Source organism: Onthophagus taurus, chromosome 1, assembly GCF_036711975.1.
Source record: "Onthophagus taurus isolate NC chromosome 1, IU_Otau_3.0, whole genome shotgun sequence".
NCBI lineage: Eukaryota > Metazoa > Arthropoda > Insecta > Coleoptera > Scarabaeidae > Onthophagus > Onthophagus taurus.
This window is the reverse complement of record NC_091966.1, coordinates 4606460-4628759: the sequence shown is the minus strand read 5'-3', so window position 1 is coordinate 4628759 and position 22300 is coordinate 4606460. Positions and strand designations below refer to the sequence as shown.

The 22300-nt window shown below is 30.7% G+C and overlaps 1 protein-coding gene and 1 long non-coding RNA gene across 4 annotated transcripts in view; one reads left to right on the top strand and one right to left on the bottom strand.

Annotated features, from left to right (window-relative positions):
- The window catches only part of LOC111418561 (uncharacterized), a 122635-nt gene that overhangs the window by 62968 nt on the left and 37367 nt on the right, over positions 1 to 22300 (bottom strand). The gene's annotated exons all lie outside the window — the stretch shown is intronic.
- On the top strand, positions 20400 to 22256 carry LOC139429237 (uncharacterized). The gene is made up of 2 exons (XR_011639902.1): positions 20400 to 21505; positions 21592 to 22256. It is a non-coding gene; the product is annotated as an uncharacterized lncRNA (long non-coding RNA).

Below are 22300 nucleotides of genomic sequence, written 5' to 3'. Positions count from 1 at the left end.
TTTCCGCGCGAGAAAATGAGGATCGATACGAACTGTGGTACCTACCCGGACGAGCCGTCACCGACACTGCCGCTCGTGTTGGTTGCACCACGAAGAGAAATACCAAGTTTACCGCCGCCAAGTTTGAACTGATGTGGCGCGTTTTAATACTTTCTTTTCTCTCTCTCCCTTCTCGTTCATTTCGTCTCCTTCCCCCCGATGTAGAGCTATTGCCGGCGTGTAATAAGGGAAATTAAAGTGTCGTCGTCTAAGCCGCCCCCGCGCGAGATTAAAAGCGTGACGAAGGCACAAAAATTAAATGCTCACGAGACCGAGTAATTATTCGAACGTTCCGGGCTAATTAAATTGTGGATCAGTTATATTGATTAAATACCTAATGGGTTTAAAATGAAACATAAATATGTATTGAGAATTTAAAATATCTTTTTTCCTCGAAATTCCACAGAAAATAATTCCGCTAAGAATATTAACCTGAAGAACAAAAACAAGATCAAAAATTAACTATTCTGCTTTTTAAAAGAAATGAACCACCCCGTAGGAGTAGGTAAATTGCGTGTTGTTGAATAGTATTTTTCGGAGTAGTTCGCCGTTTGTTTGTGATTGTTCTCATTGCATTAGTAAAGTTAATTTCTCAAAAATGCCACGAGTTCGAAGACGTGCAAATTTTCGCCATCTTAAGCCCTTCGAAAGAAGACGAATTATCGGGATGCATGAGGCTGATTTAAGCTTTCGGGAAATTGGCAGACGCATGGGCCGACCTCACGCCACTATCAGACGGACTTGGATGGATTGGCACGAAGAACGCTTAGAAACCCGTCGTAGAGGCAGTGGACGTCCTAGAGTGACAGCAACACGCGAAGATCGGCTGTTAAGGCGAAGTGCAATAGAAGACCCAGTAGAACCAACGCATGATGTTGCAATCAATTGGATACGAGCAATTGGTCGTAGAGTGCCTATGAGTACGATTTATCGTCGAGTACGCACATTTGGGTTACGTTCATATCGTCCTTATTTTCGTCTTCCTATGACTCAACAACATAAAGATGCCAGACTGCAGTGGAGCCAAAACCGATAACATTGGGAACATGAATGGGAAACTATCGTCTTCAGCAACGAATCCCGATTTTGCTTATGGAATTCTGACGGACGTTTACGGATCAGACGACCTAGAGGCAAAATTTACAGTTTAATGGACATGTCTGGGATATGATGGACAGAAAATTGCGTCGATCCTGCCAACAAACAGCAAACATCTCAGTTGAATCTATACCGGGAATTTCATATAACTCGCAATATATGAATGCAGTAACCATAGTTACGAAATTACTATACATTGTCCCACCTAAAATGTAACATAGCTTAATAGTACAAGCATTGGGTAGTTTTGCAAAGGAAAAGTTTTGCTTAGAAAAAGGGGCAGTGATGTGCCGAGTAGAGAATGACACATAGACTATGTGTAGATTTTGTGTAGAAGACACTTATTGTTTACGGCAACAATGTTTACGGTATACGTAGACAATGATATAATGTAGACAATCACACGTAAAATGAAACTTACACTAGAACTAATACTAGAAACTTCATGGTATAGGCGTACGTTTTTTAAAAAAGCGTTTGGTGTTTTGGATGCCATGTATCTTCTTCAAAAACAAGTTTGTTTGAAATTGAGTTATTTGTGAGTTATTATACATATGAATTATTTATTATTCCTATTTATTTTCAAAATTGTTAATTATTAGTCAGTTTAAGTACGAAGGTACGATCTCTATTCGTCGTCTTCATTACTTTAATTACTAGTTTCGAGGTCATCACCTAACTTGAATGTATAATATATATACATGAGCTTCGTCGATCTTTCAAATGTCAAACGATTTCACTTTGATGTATGTATGCCACCCCAAATAGAAAATATTCTCTCCAGTTGGGCGGATGAAGCAGGTATCTTTAAAAGCTGTTTTGCCAACCGAGGGTGATTTATTTCACAAGTGCCCCAATACACCAATAGTATCAGAAATATACCAGTCTTATTATTAAAACTGTCTAAACATTCTAAACCATCAGCATTTAAATGAAATGAACCAACACGTTTTTAAAAATAACTTTTAGTTTTTAAGATAACAATATTTGAAGTTTCGATAAAATTTTCGATGTTGCAATTATCATCGATAATCTTCAAAATTCGCTATAAAATTAATTTCTTGAAGGATCCTTGTGGAAATATCATCAATTATTAATTAAAGTATCCTCTTTTTAATGCAAAAAGCCGTTTTGAAAAATCACTTTTAGTTTTTGAGAAATAAATTTTTAAAATGATCGACAATTTTTTCAAATTTTGCAATTTTCGCCGATTAAGTTTTAAAGATTCGTATAAAATCCACTTCTTGGAATATAAGTATGAAAATTTCCCAAAGTGTTAATAAGAGTGTTCTCGTTCCAATGAACCAACACGTTTTGAAAAATAACTTTTAGTTTTTGAGAAAACAATATTTGAAGTTTTGATAACATTTTCGATGTTGCAATTTTCATCGATAATTTTCAAAATTCGCTATAAAATTAATTTCTTGAAGGATGCTTGTGGAAATATCACCAATTATGAATTAAAGTATCCTCTTTTTAATGCAAGAAGCCGTTTTGAAAAATCGCTTTTAGTTTTTGAGAAATAAATTTTTGAAATAATCGAATTTTGTTTGAATTTTGCCATTTTCGCCGATTAAGTTTTAAAAATTCGTATAAAATCCATTTCTTGGAATATGAGTATGAAAATTTCCCAAAGTGTTAATAAGAGTGTTCTCATTCCAATGAACCAACACGTTTTGAAAAATAACTTTTAGTTTTTAAGAAAACAATATTTGAATATAATTCGCTATAAAATTAATTTCTTGAAGGATGCTTGTGGAAATATCACCAATTATTAATTAAAGTATCCTCTTTTTAATGCTAAAAGCCGTTTTGAAAAATCGCTTTTAGTTTTTCAGAAATAAATTTTTAAAATGATCGACAATATTTTAAAATTTTGCGATTTTCGCCGATTAAGTTTTAATAATTCGTGTAAAATCGATTTTTTGGAATATGAATATGAAAATTTCCCAAAGTGTTAATAAGAGTGTTCTCTTTCCAATGAACTAACACGTTTTGAAAAATAACTTTAGTTTATGAGAAAACAATATGTGAAGTTTTGATAAAATTTTCGATGCTGCAATTTTCATCGATAACTTTCAAAATTCGCTATAAAATGAATTTCTTGAAGGATCCTTGTGGAAATATCACCAATTATTAATTAAAGCATCCTCTTTTTAATGCAACAAGCCGTTTTGAAAAATCACTTTTAGTTCTTGAGAAATAAATTTTTGAAATGATCGAATTTTTTTTTGAATTTTGCCATTTTCGCCGATTAAGTTTTAAAAATTTGTATAAAATCCATTTCTTGCAATATGAGTATGAAAATTTCCCAAAGTGTTAATAAGAGTGTTCTCTTTCCAATGAACCAACACGTTTTGAAAAATAACTTTTAGTTTTTGAGAAAACAATATTTGAAGTTTTGATAACATTTTCGATGTTGCAATTTTCATTGATAATTTTCAAAATTCGCTATAAAATTAATTTCTTGAAGGATCCTTGTGGAAATATCACCATTTATGAATTAAAGTATCCTCTTTTTAATGCAACAAGTCGTTTTGAAAAATCACTTTTAGTTCTTGAGAAATAAATTTTTGAAATAATCGACAATTTTTTCGAATTTTGAAATTTTCGCCGATTAAGTTTTAAAAATTCGTATAAAATCCATTTCTTGGAATATGAGTATGAAAATTTCCCAAAGTGTTAATAAGAGTGTTCTCTTTCCAATGAACCAACACGTTTCGAAAAATAACTTTTAGTTTTTGAGAAAACAATGTTTGAAGTTTCGATAAAATTTTTGATGTTGCAATTTTGATCGATAATTTTCAAAATTCGCTATAAAATTAATTTCTTGAAGGATCCTTGTGGAAATATCACCAATTATTAATTAAAGTATCCTCTTTTTAATGCTAAAAGCCGTTTTGAAAAATCGCTTTTAGTTTTTGAGAAATAAATTTTTGAAATGATCGAATTTTTTTTTGAATTTTGCCATTTTCGCTGATTAAGTTTTAAAAATTCGTATAAAATCCATTTCTTGGAATATGAGTATAAAAATTTCCCAAAGTGTTAATAAGAGTATTCTCTTTCCAATGAAGCAACACGTTTTGAAAAATACCTTTTAGTTTTTGAGAAAACAATATTTGAAGTTTTTATAAAATTTTCGATGTTGCAATTGTTTGTCATCGATAATTTTCAAAATTCGCTATAAAATTAATTTCTTGAAGGATGCTTGTGGAAATATCACCAATTATTAATTAAAGTGAGTTGCTTTTTAGAGTTGCTTCGTTAGTTAAATCAGCATATCAGACATATCTTATTAACTTTCTTATTAATTTCGTTTTTATTCAAATATCGCAATAATGTGGCAATATAGGGTATCACTTCACAAATTATAACCATAATGACCGGATAGACCATAATGACATTATTGTATCAAAACTCAACAACAACGAAACGGTTTTTGCGATGACTCTTTTCTTGCCACTTTAAAATTTCGAATGAATACAATTTATAGCAATTAAAATTTAATTGAAGGTATTTCAATAAAAACGGGAGAGAAGTAAAATTTTATCTCAAGCCGTTTAAAGAGCTCAATTAATTTAAAATACTAAATGAAATATAATCCTTCAAATGAATACTTAAACATGAAATCTTTATCTTTAAAAATAGACGAGTTGTTAGTAAATTTTGTTTTGATCGTTTTAAAACGTTAAAATTCAATTTTCTTTTTAATAAAATCACTTCGATTTAGTTACAAATTAAAATAAAATTTCTACGTTACACTATATTTTTATGTTGCCTTTTCTACATTTGCGTTTTAGAAAGCAATATCCTCCTATGCTTTTGTATGGCCGTAATAGAATTTTGGAGTAATAACGGTTCTCCATTCAGTGAGTTGTCGACATACGCAGCAGTTTTACGCGAAAGGGAGAAGTCTGGGGGATTTGTGCTGCTTTTGATGTCAGTTCGAATTTTACCCCACCAGTTTCTATCAAAAGAATCGTATTACGACCGACGACCGGCTAAAAGGGCACACACACGGAAAACTTCTAAATTAAAGCGGCGTTGTTTGCGAATGTAAGGATGAGAGGAAATGAACTGGTACCCTTCATTTCCGTACTATAATGTTAAAATAAAATATAGAGTAATTAATTTTGGTTTGTGGTTCGCTGCCCCTCCATATCGTTTATTTTTATTACACGCGTTGTGATTACTTTTTTTTACCCCACGTTTTTTCATCCTGTTTTTCAATAAAACCCTTTTTTTAATTGGTTGGGATGTTTCTATGGCGCTTTGATTCGTCAAGTGTAACATTTTAGCAAGATACTCACGTTTTAATCAATGTAACGCTGCTTTGTATCAAATTCGGGCAAAGTTTAAATGAATTTTTATAATGCATTAACATCATAAAACGATGTCTAAAAATAGACTGTGTTAAGGAGTTAAGTAACGCCAAACTCATAACGTGACCCGCACATTGTGGCGAGACGTAATGTGACACTTTGTGTGTTAGAACAGCGTCGTAACCGAACAATACCCGCTTTGTTCGTTGGGAATAGCACAAAACGTAACGGTCCACGACGATGAGTCGGGGGGGTTGGGTCTTCGACACCCGACGGGGGTAAATTAATAACGAAATAGCGGGGGCGGAGGACGTTATTTAATTACGCGACAACAAAACGGACAGTTTCGATCGAGAGTGGCTTTGGGAAATTTGGTTAATTCTGGTATACACGAACGCATCGAATGGTAAATGTAATTAAAAATTATTTTTCGACGTTCGCATATTGGATAATTATGTACATAATATGTAATTTTTTCGAAACAAAGGAAATCCTTGCAGATGAATTTTTGGGCGAAATTGCTATTTCAACAATTTATAAAGTCAAATCTAGCTTGATGTAGAATAAAGAATTGGGGTCAAAACATAAAGACATGGTACCTTTATAACAAGCAAATTTACACAGAAAATTACCTAGAGAAGTAAAATTTTTAAGGTGAATATGTCTCTCTTGCAGAGTTTTTACTTACCAAGCAAATTACTCTTCGGAACTGTGCAAAAAAATAAATTCTGCAATCCGCAAGAACTAAAAGTACCAGCAAAGAAGTCATCAATGAATTTTTTATTTACACAACTTTCGGCTCAACATCAACAGCAACGTTTGGAGTGATTTGCAGTGGAACCTAGAGTATCAAAAATAGTGTTCAATGATAAATTAGGGTTAAACTAATGGATAGTGTGATGCAAAAATAAGATCTAAAATTAGCTGCGATTTCTTGTAGTTTCGTTTAAAGTTTAGAACGGATGCAAGAAATACGAAAATGAGATTGCTCAATACTAGTATCGATGAAAATTGCAACATCGAAAATTTTATCAAAACTTCAAATATTGTTTTCTCAAAAACTAAAAGTTATTTTTCAAAACGTGTTGGTTCATTGGAAAGAGGACTCTCTTATTAACACTTTGGGATATTTTCATACTCATATTCCAAGAACTGGATTTTATACAAATTTTTAAAACTTAATCGGCGAAAATTGCAAAATTTAAAAAATTTTCGATTATTTCAAAAATTTATTTCTCAAGAACTAAAAATGATTTTTCAAAACAGCTTTTTGCATTAAAAAGAGAATACTTTTATTAATAATTGGTGATATTTCCACAAGGATCCTTCAAGAAATTAATTTTATAGCTAATTTTGAAAATAATCGATGAAAATTGCAACATCGAAAATTTTATCAAAACTTCAAATATTGTTTTCTCAAAAACTAAAAGTTATTTTGTAAAACGTGTTGGTTCATTGGAAATAGGACACTTTTATTAACACTTTGAGAAATTTTCATACTCATATTCCAAGAAATGCATTTTATACGAATTTTTAAAACTTAATCGGCGAAAACTGTAAAATTCGAAAAAGTTGTCGATTATTTCAAAAATTTATTTCTCAAGAACTAAAAGTGATTTTTCAAAACGGCTTTTTGCATTAAAAATAGGATACTATAATTAATAATTGGTGATATTTCCACAATGATCCTTTAAAAAATTTATTTTATAGCGAATTTTGAAAATTATCGATGAAAATTGCAACATCGAAAATTTTATCAAAACTTCAAATATTGTTTTCTCAAAACTTAAAAGTTATTTTTCAAAACGTGTTGGTTCATTGGATAGAGGACATTTTTATTAACACTTTGGGATATTTTCGTACTCATATTCCAAGAACTTGATTTTATACGAATTTTTAAAACTTAATCGGCGAAAATTGCAAAATTCGAAAAAATTTTCGATTATTTCAAAAATTTATTTCTCAAGAACTAAAAGTGATTTTTCAAAACAGCTTTTTGCATTAAAAAGAGAATATTTTTATTAATAATTGACGATATTTCCACAAGGATCCTTCAAGAAATGAATTTTATAGCGATTTTTGAAAATTATCGATGAAAATTGCAACATCGAAAATTTTATCAAAACTTCAAATATTGTTTTCTCAAAAACTAAAAGTTATTTTGTAAAACGTGTTGGTTCATTGGAAAGAGGACACTTTTATTAACACTTTGAGAAATTTTCATACTCATATTCCAAGAAATGCATTTTATATGAATTTTTAAAACTTAATCGGCGAAAACTATAAAATTCGAAAAAGTTGTCGATTATTTCAAAAATTTATTTCTCAAGAACTAAAAGTGATTTTTCCAAACGGCTTTTTGCATTAAAAATAGGATACTATAATTAATAATTGGTGATATTTCCACAATGATCCTTTAAAAAATTTATTTTATAGCGAATTTTGAAAGTTATCGATGAAAATTGCTACATCGAAAATTTGATCAAAACTTCAAATATTGCTTTCTCAAAAACTAAAAGATATTTTTTAAAACGTGTTGGTTCATTGGAAAGAGGACGCTTTTATTAACACTTTGGGAAATTTTCATACTCATATTCCAAGAAATGGATTTTATACAAATTTTTAAAACTTAATTGGCGCAAATTGCAAAATTCGAAATCGATCATTTCAAAACATTATTTCTCAAGAACTAAAAGTGATTGTTCAAAACGGCTTTTTGCATTAAAAATAGGATACTATAATTAATAATTGATGATATTTCCACAAGGGTCCTTCAAGAAATAAATTTTATAGCGAATTTTGAAAATTATCGATGAAAATTGCAACATCGAAAATTCTATCAAAACTTCAAATATTGTTTTCTCAAAAACTAAAAGTTATTTTTCAAAACGGGTTGGTTCATTGAAAAGAGGACACTTTTATTAACACTTTGGGAAATTTTCATACTCATATTCCAAGAAATGGATTTTATACAAATTTTTAAAACTTAATTGGCGCAAATTGCAAAATTCGAAATCGATCATTTCAAAACATTATTTCTCAAGAACTAAAAGTGATTGTTCAAAACGGCTTTTTGCATTAAAAATAGGATACTATAATTAATAATTGATGATATTTCCACAAGGGTCCTTCAAGAAATAAATTTTATAGCGAATTTTGAAAATTATCGATGAAAATTGCAACATCGAAAATTTTATCAAAACTTCAAATATTGTTTTCTCAAAAACTAAAAGTTATTTTTCAAAATGGGTTGGTTCATTGAAAAGAGGACACTTTTATTAACACTTTGGGGCATTTTCATTTTCATATTCCAAGAAATGGATTTTATACGAATTTTTAAAACATAATTGGCGAAAATTGCAAAATTCGAAAAAGTTGTCGATTATTTCAAAAATTTTTTTCTCAAGAACTGAAAGTGATTTTTCAAAACGGCTTTTTGCATTAAAAATAAGATACTATAATTAATAATTGGTGATATTTCCACAAGGATAAATTCTCAAGAAATTAATTTTATAGCGAATTTTGAAAATTATCGATAAAAATTGCAACATCGAAAATTTTATCAAAACTTCAAATATTGTTTTCTCAAAAACTAAAAGTTATTTTTCAAAACGTGTTGGTTCATTGGAAAGAGGACATTTTTATTAACACTCTGGGACATTTTCATACTCATATTCCAAGAACTGGATTTTATACGAATTTTTAAAACATAATTGGCGAAAATTGCAAAATTCGAAAAAGTTGTCGATTATTTCAAAAATTTATTTCTCAAGAACTGAAAGTGATTTTTCAAAACGGCTTTTTGCATTACAAATAGGATACTATAATTAATAATTAGTGATATTTCCACAAGGATCCGTCAAGAAATGAATTTTATAGCGAAATTTTATCAAAACTTCAAATATTGTTTTCCCAAAAACTAAAAGTTTTTAGTTCATTGGATTTTAAAAAATGGCCGGATAGGCCGGATACTGGATAGTTGCCGGATATCCGTTCCACCATTACTCAGTACCATATCCAAGATCTTTCTTAACTACAGTAAGATAATAAGTTTAAAAATAATCTAGAATGAGTATCATGATGTCTTGAATAAGGACTATTGTAGAAGTAAGATAGTAATCTCAGTTAATTAAGTTGTCCCATATCTCGAAAACGGTTAGGAATTGCACCTATGTTGACCGGATTTTTTTTGCTAATTTCGATGCAGAAATCACCCTACGAAGTTATGCAACATCTTCTCTGTATCCACCTTAAAAAAGATCCCGCCTTCAGGTCTATGAACAATGCATACAATTTTCCCTTCTTGTTCAAGTCCCTATCTGTCAAGTGTTTCAATATGTATATATTGTCAATCCGGCAACAACTCCCCCTCTCCATTTCCTCTTCCATTCTCCCCAGCAGTACCTTTGCATATATTTTAAATATAGTGTCCAACAGGGTGATCCCTCTATAATTGCTCACCATCCTTTTATATAACTATGAAGTAGGTTCTCAATTCCGTCATCTGTATATCTCTGGTGACTTCATCTCTCCTCTTCCTCATCCTCTTTAAGTATCTCCATACCTCATTTTCCTCTTTCAACTCCTTAATTATCTCAGCCTCCCTCTCCTTCAACTCCCTCTTTTTTGTGACCATTTTGGCGTGTATGTCGTTTTGGTTTGGGAGTGTCGAAATGACAATAAGTCTAGTGCGAATTAATATATTGCGAGGTATACAAGAAACCAGGGTTCATTTCTTTTAAATGTTCTGTTCTGTTAGCGCCAGAGGTAATTGATGCTTATTTTTCCTCGGTTTCGATCGTTTGTCCATATTCTCGCAAAAGTAATTCTGCCAACCTGAATTCTGTAAGATTTTAACTTGTATCCCATACGAGTACAAAGTTTGAGTGCAAGCGGTCCAAAGATTTTTCATCTATAGCAGTATATATGTATATGCAAAAAGATTATAGTGTTTGGAAAGATTACAGATGATACAAAAGTTAACTTGTCTTTGTTTCAACAAATTTTCTGCATTTTGATAATTATTTTTGTTTGCTTGCCATATATAGCAGGCCCAAAGATGCTTTTAATTCCATCAAGTCAATAGGTCTATCAGTGCGATCGGTGTAGGTCTTTGTATGTTAGTACTGTATCGTGGACTATTTGGGTCTCTATGTCTATTTGTATGTAAGTGTTTGCGTGTATTTGTGTTTATTCAAGCTGAATGTTAATCACAAAACTTCGTAAAACATTTAGAATTATCTCGGTGATGGTTGGCTACGAACTTTCTTAAAAAGCACCCCCAAATCGCTTAAAGAGCACGTGATACTTTGACTTCAGAAGATATTAACTCTTATTTTATGCAACCAAAGTTAGTAGAAGTCATTAAAGACCCCATACAAGTTTATGGTGGAGATGAAACGTGCTTCTAAATTTGTATCCAAATAGAAAAAGTTATTTCCTTAAGCGGTTCGAGATTCAATTGAACACGCCTCATCTAAAGAGAATATGAATGTTTACATTTTTGGCATAAGGCAAAACGTGTTGCCTAATGATAGTTTATCCTTATAAAAAGTTACCAGAAAACGTAGCAAGTTCTGTTGATGAACTACGACTCTGGAGAAATTAACCAATCCAAAAGCATAGAACTAAATGGTGTCCAACATCGAAAATCACCAATTTTCATATAAAAAGAAGATTGGCCATGTTATCCAAATAAGCCTTTAAAAAAACACTTTGCTTAATAAGAAATATATCATCATTACAACACACAATATATAATACCGAGAATAATCTACGCGACCTCTCGAAAATGTAGATAAAGCTCAGGGCATTGTCCCGCGTACATCTCTTAAGGGAAATTTGCTACGCCACAAAATCCCCCAGTACGTTATCTTCCCACGTTCCGTACATCGATTGCTCCAACCACCACCACCACTTCCTTTACCCCTCGCTCAGCGTAAAAGCTTTCAGGAAAATATACCGGAACGTTTCGCGACACCGTTATGGTTTTAACGGGTATCATTTCCGTTTTTATTTGTCATCCGTGGAAAGGTTTTCCAACAATATAGATTTCCGAACCGGGAAGTGGCGAATGCGCCTTCAAAAAGACACGATATTTGATCTTTTTTAAAATCAATTATGGAATGTTCATAAATAATAAAAATTTTTTTTTAATATATTTATTAAGGATTTAAAACTATTAAGGTGTTAAGACTCATGAATTAAAAGGTGGCGCTAAGAAAAGAGCGTAAAGCTCGTCGCATTTAAGTACTTATGGCAATCTAAGGATTTGCAATAGGGCTCCCCTACGTCTAACGCCTCTCACCGTTTCGTCCCCTGAATGAATATGTATGCGGGGTTAGGAGGTGAATAGATATTTTGAATAATGCCATGCAAAGTTATGTGCATAAGTTTTATGACGGGTTGGGGCGCCCGCCAGACGTGCGAGCTTAAAAAGCTTCGAGAAACGCCTTATTCGCAGGTGAATGCCGTGCGTTAAGAGGGTGGAGGCAAATCGAATCCCGAGTTTAGAATTGTCGATTTTTTTTAACGTTAATATTTCAATATAGAAACAGACTTTCTTTTTGGTATTCCTAAAATATTGTCGGTTTTTTAGGTGTGAAAACATTTTTGTAGGAGGGAAAACTTTACAACTTTATTCCCTTTGTGATAAAATCCTCCAAAACGATCTGGTAAAACTTGAAATTCCTTTTGTGCGTTCGCACATCATCCCCCTTCTTTTGTCATCGAGGGGAATGTAAAACCCTCACAAAACATCTGGGTTACATCAAATATTGATGGATTGAAATGGGGGGGTTTGTTTTGTTTGAACCACGCTATTTAGTTTTAAAATAAAAAGTTTTTTAAGAGTAGTGTAGCACCTCCATTACCTAATTCAGACTCAAAATTCACAGCTATTTAGGTGTGGTTGGAAAATCTGTCATGGTTTGCGAAGTTCCTGACACTGAAGAGAGTCTAAGGAGTACTTATTTAATAAGATTTTAACTTTCTTTCCTAACATCTTTCCTAACACGTCAAAATTTATAAAAATAATTTAATAATGTTCAACACATTGAATGTTCTTGAGATACGATGTTGTAAATGGAACAATTTAGCCTCTATAATTTTATTACAGAGTTTAATTAAAAAAATCGTATCACCGAAATTTATAGGAACGAAGGGTTTATTTTTAGTGTGTTGAAATTAGATAAAATTTGCTATAAAATGACGTTCAAATGATCTTGATATCCCAATTACTTTTTGAGATATGATTTTTTTTTTTCAAAATTGGTATTTATAATCATAACTTGTCACAAGTAGATGTGCAAAGATGGGTATAAAAAATCACCACGTCAAAATTTATAGAAATAATTTAATGGCATCGAATGCTTATTAAATTTGCTTTAAAATGGTTTTTGTTTCATTAAGATATCTTAATTCGTTTTTGAGATACGATGTTGTAAATTGTATTAATATCAACATAACCTTAATAATGGAAGGATTTAAATTAAAAAATCGTATCGTCGAGATTTATAGGAACGAAGGATTTATTTTTGGTGTGTCTAAACTGGATTAAATTTGCTATAAAGTGATATTCAAATGATGTTGATATCCCAATTACTTTGTGAGATATGATTTTTTTAAAACTGGTGTTAATAATCATAACCGGTCAAAGTAGAAATGAATTTAAAAATTACCACGTCAAAATTTACAGAAATAATTTGATGATATTCAACACATTGAATGCTTATTAAATTTGCATTAAAATGGTTTTTGTTTCATTATAATATCTTAATTCGTTCTTGAGATACGATGTTGTAAATTGCATTTTTATCAATTTAACCTCTATAATTACAGAGTTTAATTAAAAAAATCGTATCACCGAGATTTATAGCAACGAAAAGTTTATTTTTGGTGTGTTAAAACTAGATTAAATTTGCTATAAAGTGACGTTCGAATGATCTTGATATCCCAATTACTTTTTGTGATATATTTTAAAAATTTTTGTTTATAACCATAACCTGCCATAAGTAGATGCACAAAGATGGATATAAACAATCGCCATGTCAGAATGAATAGAAATAATTTAATGATATTCAACACATTGAATGCTTATTAAATTTGCTTTAGAATGATGTTTGTTTCATTATGATATCGTAATTCGTATTTGAGATACGATGTTGTAAATTGCACTAATATCAACATAACCTTAATAATGGCAGGATTTAAGTTAAAAATTCGTATCATCGAGATTTATAGGAACGAAGAATTTATTTTTGGTGTGTTGAAACTAGATTGAATTTGCTATAAAGTGATATCTAAATGATCTTGATATCCCAATTACATTTTAAGATATGATTTTTTCAAAATTGGTATTTATAATTATAACCTGTCATAAGTAGATGTACAAAGATGAATAAAAAATCACCACTTCAAAATTTATAGTAACAATTTAATGATATTCAACACACTAAATACTTATTAAATTTGCATTAAAATGGTTTTTGTTTCATTGTGATATCTTAATTCGTTTTTGAGATACGATGTTGTAAATAACATTTTTATCAACTTAATCTCAATAACGTTTGAGCAACGTTTAAATAAAAAATCGGATCTTCGAGATTTATAGGAACGAAGCAATTATCTTTGGTGTATCGAAACTATATCAAATTTTTTAAATAAACTTGATATCTAAATTACTTTGTGAGCTATGATTTTTTCAGTATTAGTATTATTAATCATAAGTATGCTTGCAGAGATGAATTTAAAAAATCACCACATCAATATTAATAGAAATAATGAAATGATATTCAACACATTGAATGCTTATTAAATTTGTATTAAAATAGTTTTTGTTTCATTAAGATATCTTAATTCGTTCTTGAGATACGATGTTGTAAATTGCATTTTTATCAACTTAACCTCTATAATTACAGAGTTTAATTAAAAAAATCGCATCACCGAGGTTTATATAAACGAAAGATTTATTCTTGGTGTGTTGAAACTAGATTAAATTGGCTAAAAAATGGTAATAGAATGATCTTGATATCCCAATTACTTTCTGAGATATCATACCTTAAAAATTAGTATTAATATTCACAGCCTGTCAAAGGTAGATATGCAGAGATGAATATAAAAAATCACCACGTCAAAATTTATAAAACAATTTAATGATATTCATCACATTGAATGCTTATTAAATTTGTATTAAAATAGTTTTTGTTTCATTAAGATATCTTAATTCGTTCTTGAGATACGATGTTGTAAATTGCATTTTTATCAACTTAACCTCTATAATTACAGAGTTTAATTAAAAAAATCGTATCGCCGAGGTTTATATAAACGAAAGATTTGTTCTTGGTGTGTTGAAACTAGATTAAATTGGCTAAAAAATGGTAATAAAATGATCTTGATATCCCAATTACTTTCTGAGATATCATACCTTAAAAATTAGTATTAATATTCACAGCCTGTCAAAGGTAGATATGCAGAGATGAATATAAAAAATCACCACGTCAAAATTTATAAAAACAACTTAATGATATTGAACACATTTAATGTTTATTAAATTTGCTTTATTGTGGCATTTGTTTCATTAAGATATCTCAATTCATTCTTGAGATACGATGTAAAATGGGAATAAATTGATATCTCAGAAAGTAATTGGAATATCAAGATCATTTTATTATCATTTTAGAGCCAATTTAATCTATTTTCAATGCACCAAAGATAATTCTTTCGTTACTATAAATCTCGAAGATACGATTTTTTTAATTAAACGTTGCGATTATTGAGGTTAAGTTAATAAAATTGTTATTTAGAACATCGTATCTCAAGAATGAATTGAGATATCTTAATGAAACATAAACCACAATAAAGCAAATTTAATAAACATTCAATGTGTTGAATATCATTAAATCATTTCTATAAATTTTTTATTCATCTCTGTATATCTATAACATTAGACAGTTTATGCTTATTAATACCAATTTTGAAAAACTCGTATCTCAGAAAGTAATTAGGATATCAAGATCATTTTATCATCACTTAATAGCAAATTTAATCCATTTTCAATGCACCAAAAATAATTCCTTTGTTCCCATAAATCTGGGCAAAACGATTTTTTTAATTAAACTCTGCAAATTTATGTTTTTCTTTCAAATTCTATTGTTGGTAGAACGTTCAAAAACGACGACGTTATTTAAATGACTTTGCTCGGTGGTGGAATCTTAGGCATTCGTAATTAGTGCTTAATTCAATGAAATTATGGAAGGTGACTTATAGACATTCCACTCGCGTTAATTCCACAGGTTTGAGCAATACAGGTGACTGCGTCGAGACAAAACATCCTCCCCAAGTTAATTAATTACGGGTTACGAATTCTTGAGTGAATTGAATTGATATTGAGCGAATTAAAATTGCGTGTATACAACTTGAATTAAATAAAAGTCATCTCGAGAAAAAAGATTTCATAGCTTTAATATCTTTAATAAATACGTCGTTAAGCATGGTAGGGCGACAGGTTTTCCCGTAAATTACCAACATCAACGATGAGCTTAGCACGTAATTAAAGTGGGGACGAACGTTATTAGACAGCTTCGGGGGTTCTGAGATGGTAAAGGAGTCTATGTACTTGGAATTTATTATAACGATCGATGCACCTACAACGCTTTGCGTTCGTTTTCTTCCCCTGCTAATCTGCAGTTTTCCGTGCAATCTCCGTCCAAAATGACCACAGTGAATCAATTTTCCACTCTACTATAGGAATTGTCTGGAAAATCTATTAAAAACCGTCCGTCGTGTTTGTCCGGGTTAATTAAATTTCAAAATTACCTTAGATGGAGGAAAACGAACCTTAACAACAGATCTTTTAATTAATTATCTTTATTATTATTCGCATTTTAGTAAAATAAATCATGAAATTTGCTTAGGTAAACACGTTAAATCTTTTGAAATCGGATAGTCGAAATGGTTAAAATCGATCGTATTGTTACTGGGTTCAAAGTTGAAAAGCACAAAATCCGAAAAGAGGCATTGCTGTTTACCCTCCCGGATTGTGATCTATTGAGAGACAAATCCCTAAGCAGAACAGACAAAGAACGGGATGGGAACGAACCCCTATTTATCTTATTTTCCGTTTGGAGTCGTCGTTTTCAATTTGTTTTTACTAAATAGTACTCGAAATTAGCCAATTAGGAGTTTATTTATTTCTTTCTTTTCAGTATCGTTACTTAGTCGAATTATTTCTCTTTTTCGTTTGAACTCTGAAATCTCTAAGCGGAACTTGTGCCAATTTTAGCAGGCGATTTATAAAGGTAATGTGGACCATTCATCCAAACTTTCATACCGTCGCTTTGAGCGTCAATTAATAGTACCTCGACCCCGCAAACTCTTGCGATAAGACGATCATTTTTAAGGCATAAAGAACGAGAGGTAATTTTTTGAACGTCACGTAACGTTAAATGAATAAAATATACGATTAAATAATTATTAATTATAATTAACACGAAAGCGAATTATTTATGAATACAAAATTTAATTGCGTTAAAACATTCCGTGTATTGCACAGATATAAAACATCGATTCGAAATAATTGGCTTTGTTACTCGACAATTTGAAGCTCGTTTGCTTGTTTGTCGGTTTGTTTGTTGTCGTTTAAAATTCACAAAATGTGATATCCCTCTCTGAAGGGTACGAGATTCGATAGATACGATATTCGTTTTGTAGCGTGTGTATTTCAAATTATGCAGGAGTGTCTGTTACATGGCATACAGTCTAAACCGCAAACGCACCCCAACCACCCATCACTGTAATTATTAGGGAGATGTACTGCGACACTCAATCACAAATTCTATCCCTTTGATCTAATTATTATAGAATATCATGGGATTGCTTGTAAAAAATTATACGTCGATGAGATAAATCTTATATCTCTCTGTATATACCCTTTGATTTCAACTACAATTTCTTTGTAATCAAATGTCACCTCTAGTATTCAACATATATATGCAGATTGCTTTTGAAGAAAGAAACGCTGTAAAACCTACATTTTGCTGACGACCTTGTGGTCGTGTAGCCCTGGGCGAAGAACACCTTGAATATATGGCAATATGGGCTTAGTTACGAATGTAACCAAAAAAACACAATATCTTTGCGTGGCGAAGCAAAAGATCTGGTGCTAAACGATAATACTTTAATTGAAGGATGCGAAGAGTGCACTTACCTTGGAACTAAGATGGACCACAGTGGAAAATGTGAAGCAAAAATACGAACCCGACTACAACGGGGCAAAAACATAACAAAACCCATAAAGTCCCTTTTTTGGTCAAAAAAGATCTCAAAAAATGAAGATAACAACTATATTCCACTATCTTCATACCCGTGGCGTTGTACGGATGCGAAACCTGGCAATTAAATAAACAAATAGAGAACCGGCTGCTGGTAGTTGAAATGGATTTCTGGAGAAGAGCAACTAGCAAGGCTAAACTAGATCCACAAACAACGATATTCGACGCAGTCCAAATAAAACAGTTCTAATGGTACGGCTTCATTCGTTTCTATAAATCTCGGTGATACGATTTTTTTTAATTAAAATCTGTAATATAGAGGTTAAGTTGATAAAAATGCAATTTGCAACATCGTATCTCAAGAACGAATTAAGATATCTTAATAAAAGAAAAACTATTTTAATGCAAATTTAATAAGCATTCAATGTGTTGAATATCATTAAATTATTTCTATAAGTTTTGACGTGGCGATATTTTATATTCATCTCTGCATATCTACTTTTGACAGGCTATAATTGTTAATACTAATTTTAAAGGAATGATATCTCAGAAAGTAATTGGGATATCAAGATCATTTTATTACTCAGTGATACGATTTTTTGATTTTTTATATTCATCTCTGCTATGCTTTTAGAATTAGTATTAATAATCATAGCCTGTCAAAAGTAGATAGCAGAGATGAATATAAAAAATCACCACGTCAAAATTTATAGAAACAAATTAATGATATTCAACACATTTAATGTTTATTAAATTTGCTTTATTGTGGTTTTTGTTTCATTAAAATATCTCAATTCATTCTTGAGATACGATGTTCTAAATAACATTTTTATCAACTTAACCTCAATAATCGCAACGTTTAATTAAAAAAATCGTATCTTCGAGATTTATAGGAACGAAAGAATTATCTTTGGTGCATTAAAACTAGATTAAATTGGCTCAAATATGGTAATAAAATGATCTTGATATCCCAATTACTTTCAGAGATATCATTCCTTTAAAATTAGGATTAACAATCATAGCCTGTCAAAAGTAGATATGCAGAGATGAATATTAAATACCGTCACGTCAAAACTTATAGAAATAATTTAATGATATTATACACATTGAATGCTTATTAAATTTGCTTTAAAATGGTTTTTGTTTCATTAAGGTATCTTAATTCGTTCTTGAGATACAATGTTATAAATTGCATTTTTATCATCTTAACCCCTATAATTACAGAAATTTATTAAAAAAATCGTATCACCGAGGTTTATATAAACGAAAGATTTATTTTTGGTGTATTGAAACTAGATTAAATTGGCTCTAAAATGGTAATAAAATCATCTTGATATCATTCTTTTAATATAAGTTTTAACACTCATAGCCTGTCCAAAGTGGATATGCGGAGATGAATATAAAATACCGTCACGTCAAAACTTATAAAAATAATTTAATAATATTCTACACGTTGAATGGTTATTAAATTTGCTTTAAAATGGTTTTTGTCTCATTAAGATATCTTCATTTGTTCTTGAGATACGATGTTATTAATTACATTTTTATCAACTCAACCTCAATAATTCCACAGTTTAGTTAAAAACAATTGTATCTTCGAGATTTATGGAAACGAAGGAATTATCTTTGGTATCATAAAACTAGATTAAATTGGCTATAAAGTGATAACAAAATCGTGGTGATATCCCAATTATTTTCTGAGATATGATGTTTTCAAAATTGGTATTAATAATCATAACCTGTCACAAACAGAAGGACAAAGATAAATATAAAAAATCGCCACGTCAAAACTTATAGGAATAATTTAATGATGATCAACACATTGAATGCTTATTAAATTTGCATTAAAATGGTTTTTGGTTCATTAACATATCATCAATCGTTCTTGAGATACGATGTTGTTAATTGCGTTTTTATCAACTTAACCTCAATAATTCCACAGTTTAGTTAAAAACAATTGTATTTTCGAGATTTATGGAAACGAAGGAAATATCTTTGGTATGATAAAACTAGATTAAATTGGCTATAAAGTGATAACAAAATCATGGTGATACCCCAATTATTTTCTGAGATATGATGTTTCCAACATTGATATTAACAATCATAACCTGTCACAAACAGGAGGGCAAAGATAAATATAAAAAATCGCCACGTCAAAACTTATAGGAATAATTTAATGATGTTTAACACATTAAATGCATATTAAATTTGCATTAAAATGGTTTTTGTTTCATTAACATATCATCAATCGTTCTTGTGATACGATATTGTAAATTGCTTTTTTATCAACTTAACCTCAATAATCGCAACGTTTAATTAAAAAAAAACGTAACTTCGAGATTTATAGGAACGAAAGAATTATCTTTGGTGCATTGAAATTAGATTAAATTGGCTCTAAAATGGTAATACAATGATCTTGATATCCCAATTACTTTCTGAGATATCATTACTTTAAAATTAGTATTATTAATTATAAGTAGGCATGCACAGATGAATTTAAAAAATCACCACATCAATATTAATGAAAATAATGAAATGATTTTCAACACCACAATTAATCATTAAATTTGCGTTAAAATGGTTTTTATTTCCTGTTGATATCTTAATTCGTTTTTGAGATACGATGTTGTAAACTGGATTTTTATCAAGTTAACCTCAATAAGAATTTAATTAAAAAAATCGCCGAGATGTGTATTTTGTATTGACACAATCATCTGTATTGCTCAAAGCTGCAAAATTAACTTGAGTTATACTGATTGTTTTATGTTTTAAGTATTAATTACGAATACCTAGAATTCCATCACCGAGGAAAACCATTTAAATAACGAGATCGTTTTTGAACGTTTTTCCAAAAAAGAAATTGAACGTAAAATATGAATGGAAACGAAATATAGCACCTTATAACGACTTTTCGATCTAAAAAGATCTTTTCATATCGACAGCTGTCTATTACTGATATTACCAAGATAGTCCCATAAAGATATTCAATTCTAAGTGATCGTTTACCTACCCGCATTCTACCATTTTCTGCGAAGATATATGATGGTGTCGTTTCTCACTCGAGTTTTCTTTCAATTTTACTCAGTTCGCCCTCTGGAAGTTGTACATCTGGATATTTTCTATATGTTTCGAGGTGGAGTTACTACGAAAATTTTGCCACACTTAAATTGTGTTATAAAGAAATGGGGTAAATTTTTTCTCAATTAATTTATTTCTTCAAAAAGCCTCAATTGCGTTAACGGTTACAGGCGACATTTTTTCGGCGCCATAGAAGGGAGGAATTTGCATATAGAACGCCGCATTAACCATCTAACGCTCTCTGTATTAAAATTCGATGTGGAAAGCTCTCCTACAAAAAAAAATGCGGAAATATGCGCATGGGATGGCTAAAAAAATTTATAACGAACTCTTACAGAGCTTGGTTCGTCGAGAATTCCGTGATTTGCAGAATCATTTAATATCTTTCTATTTTATTTCATTCTCGTTGTATACTAAAAGCTGAAATGATTTTTCGAAATGATTTTGCGAATTTCACAAAACAAAGAAAATTTAGTTCGTTATTTCTGGTTTTAATACGCAGTGGGTGTAATTAAAAAGTAATAAATTACAAGGAGGAAAGAGAAAAGTGTGACCCTTTTCTCTTTTTTTTTTCTTTGCATCCTGCAATTGCATTTAATATTCAAGCACGCAAAATAGTACTTCGCGCTTCTCGCCATCGTCGCTGCTGTGTGCTGATGTAAATTTTTCTATTAAAATTCTACGAGGCAATACAAACAGGTAAGGTGTGAGGATATCGTAATGAAAAAAAAATAACAACAATCGTGTTTTTATTTCCTTCCGGTACACGAAATTTCTGTGCAAAGAAACACTAACGGTTTCTCAACATGCAAGAAATTCCAATTATTATTATCGGGCTGGGTTGGATTTATCGATCAGTTTTAGGTAGAAGATTTAAAGAGCTTCGAGGTCGTTGTTGCAATTATTGAGATCGCTTTAGAAACAAAGGACGTAATGAGAGAACTGTGTGAGATTGGAATTGGCGAAGAACAATGGGCTCCACGGTGGTGCTTGTTCACAATGGATGTCACATTCGCAGTTAACGAGATGGCACCGCCATCGAAAGGGTAGGAAATTGGACATCAACACATTCTCACCCGAACAATAAATCGACTACTCACAAAATCTATAACGTACTTCAGATTATAACAGCAACATTGAGATTAAAAATCCAAAATAAGTCAAATTTGACGCATTTAACAAGTAAATTGCTTTTAACTCAAAAATTAAACATTGTTGATGAGAATGACTAATAAAAATTGTTCGTAATTAATCACAACAACATAATCCATAAACGATTTCTTTCTAAACAACTTACATTTTTAGTTATAAACCATAAAGTCTTAAAGTCTCTAAAATGATATTTTTGGATACAATTTTTTGTTATAACTCGAGAACTAAAAATGAGAGGGGATAATATTGTCAATGAAAATTATTTGCAATGAATCAATAAAACAATATTTACAAGTGATTTTAATCAAATTATTATTATTACCAACCTAACAGATTTAAAAT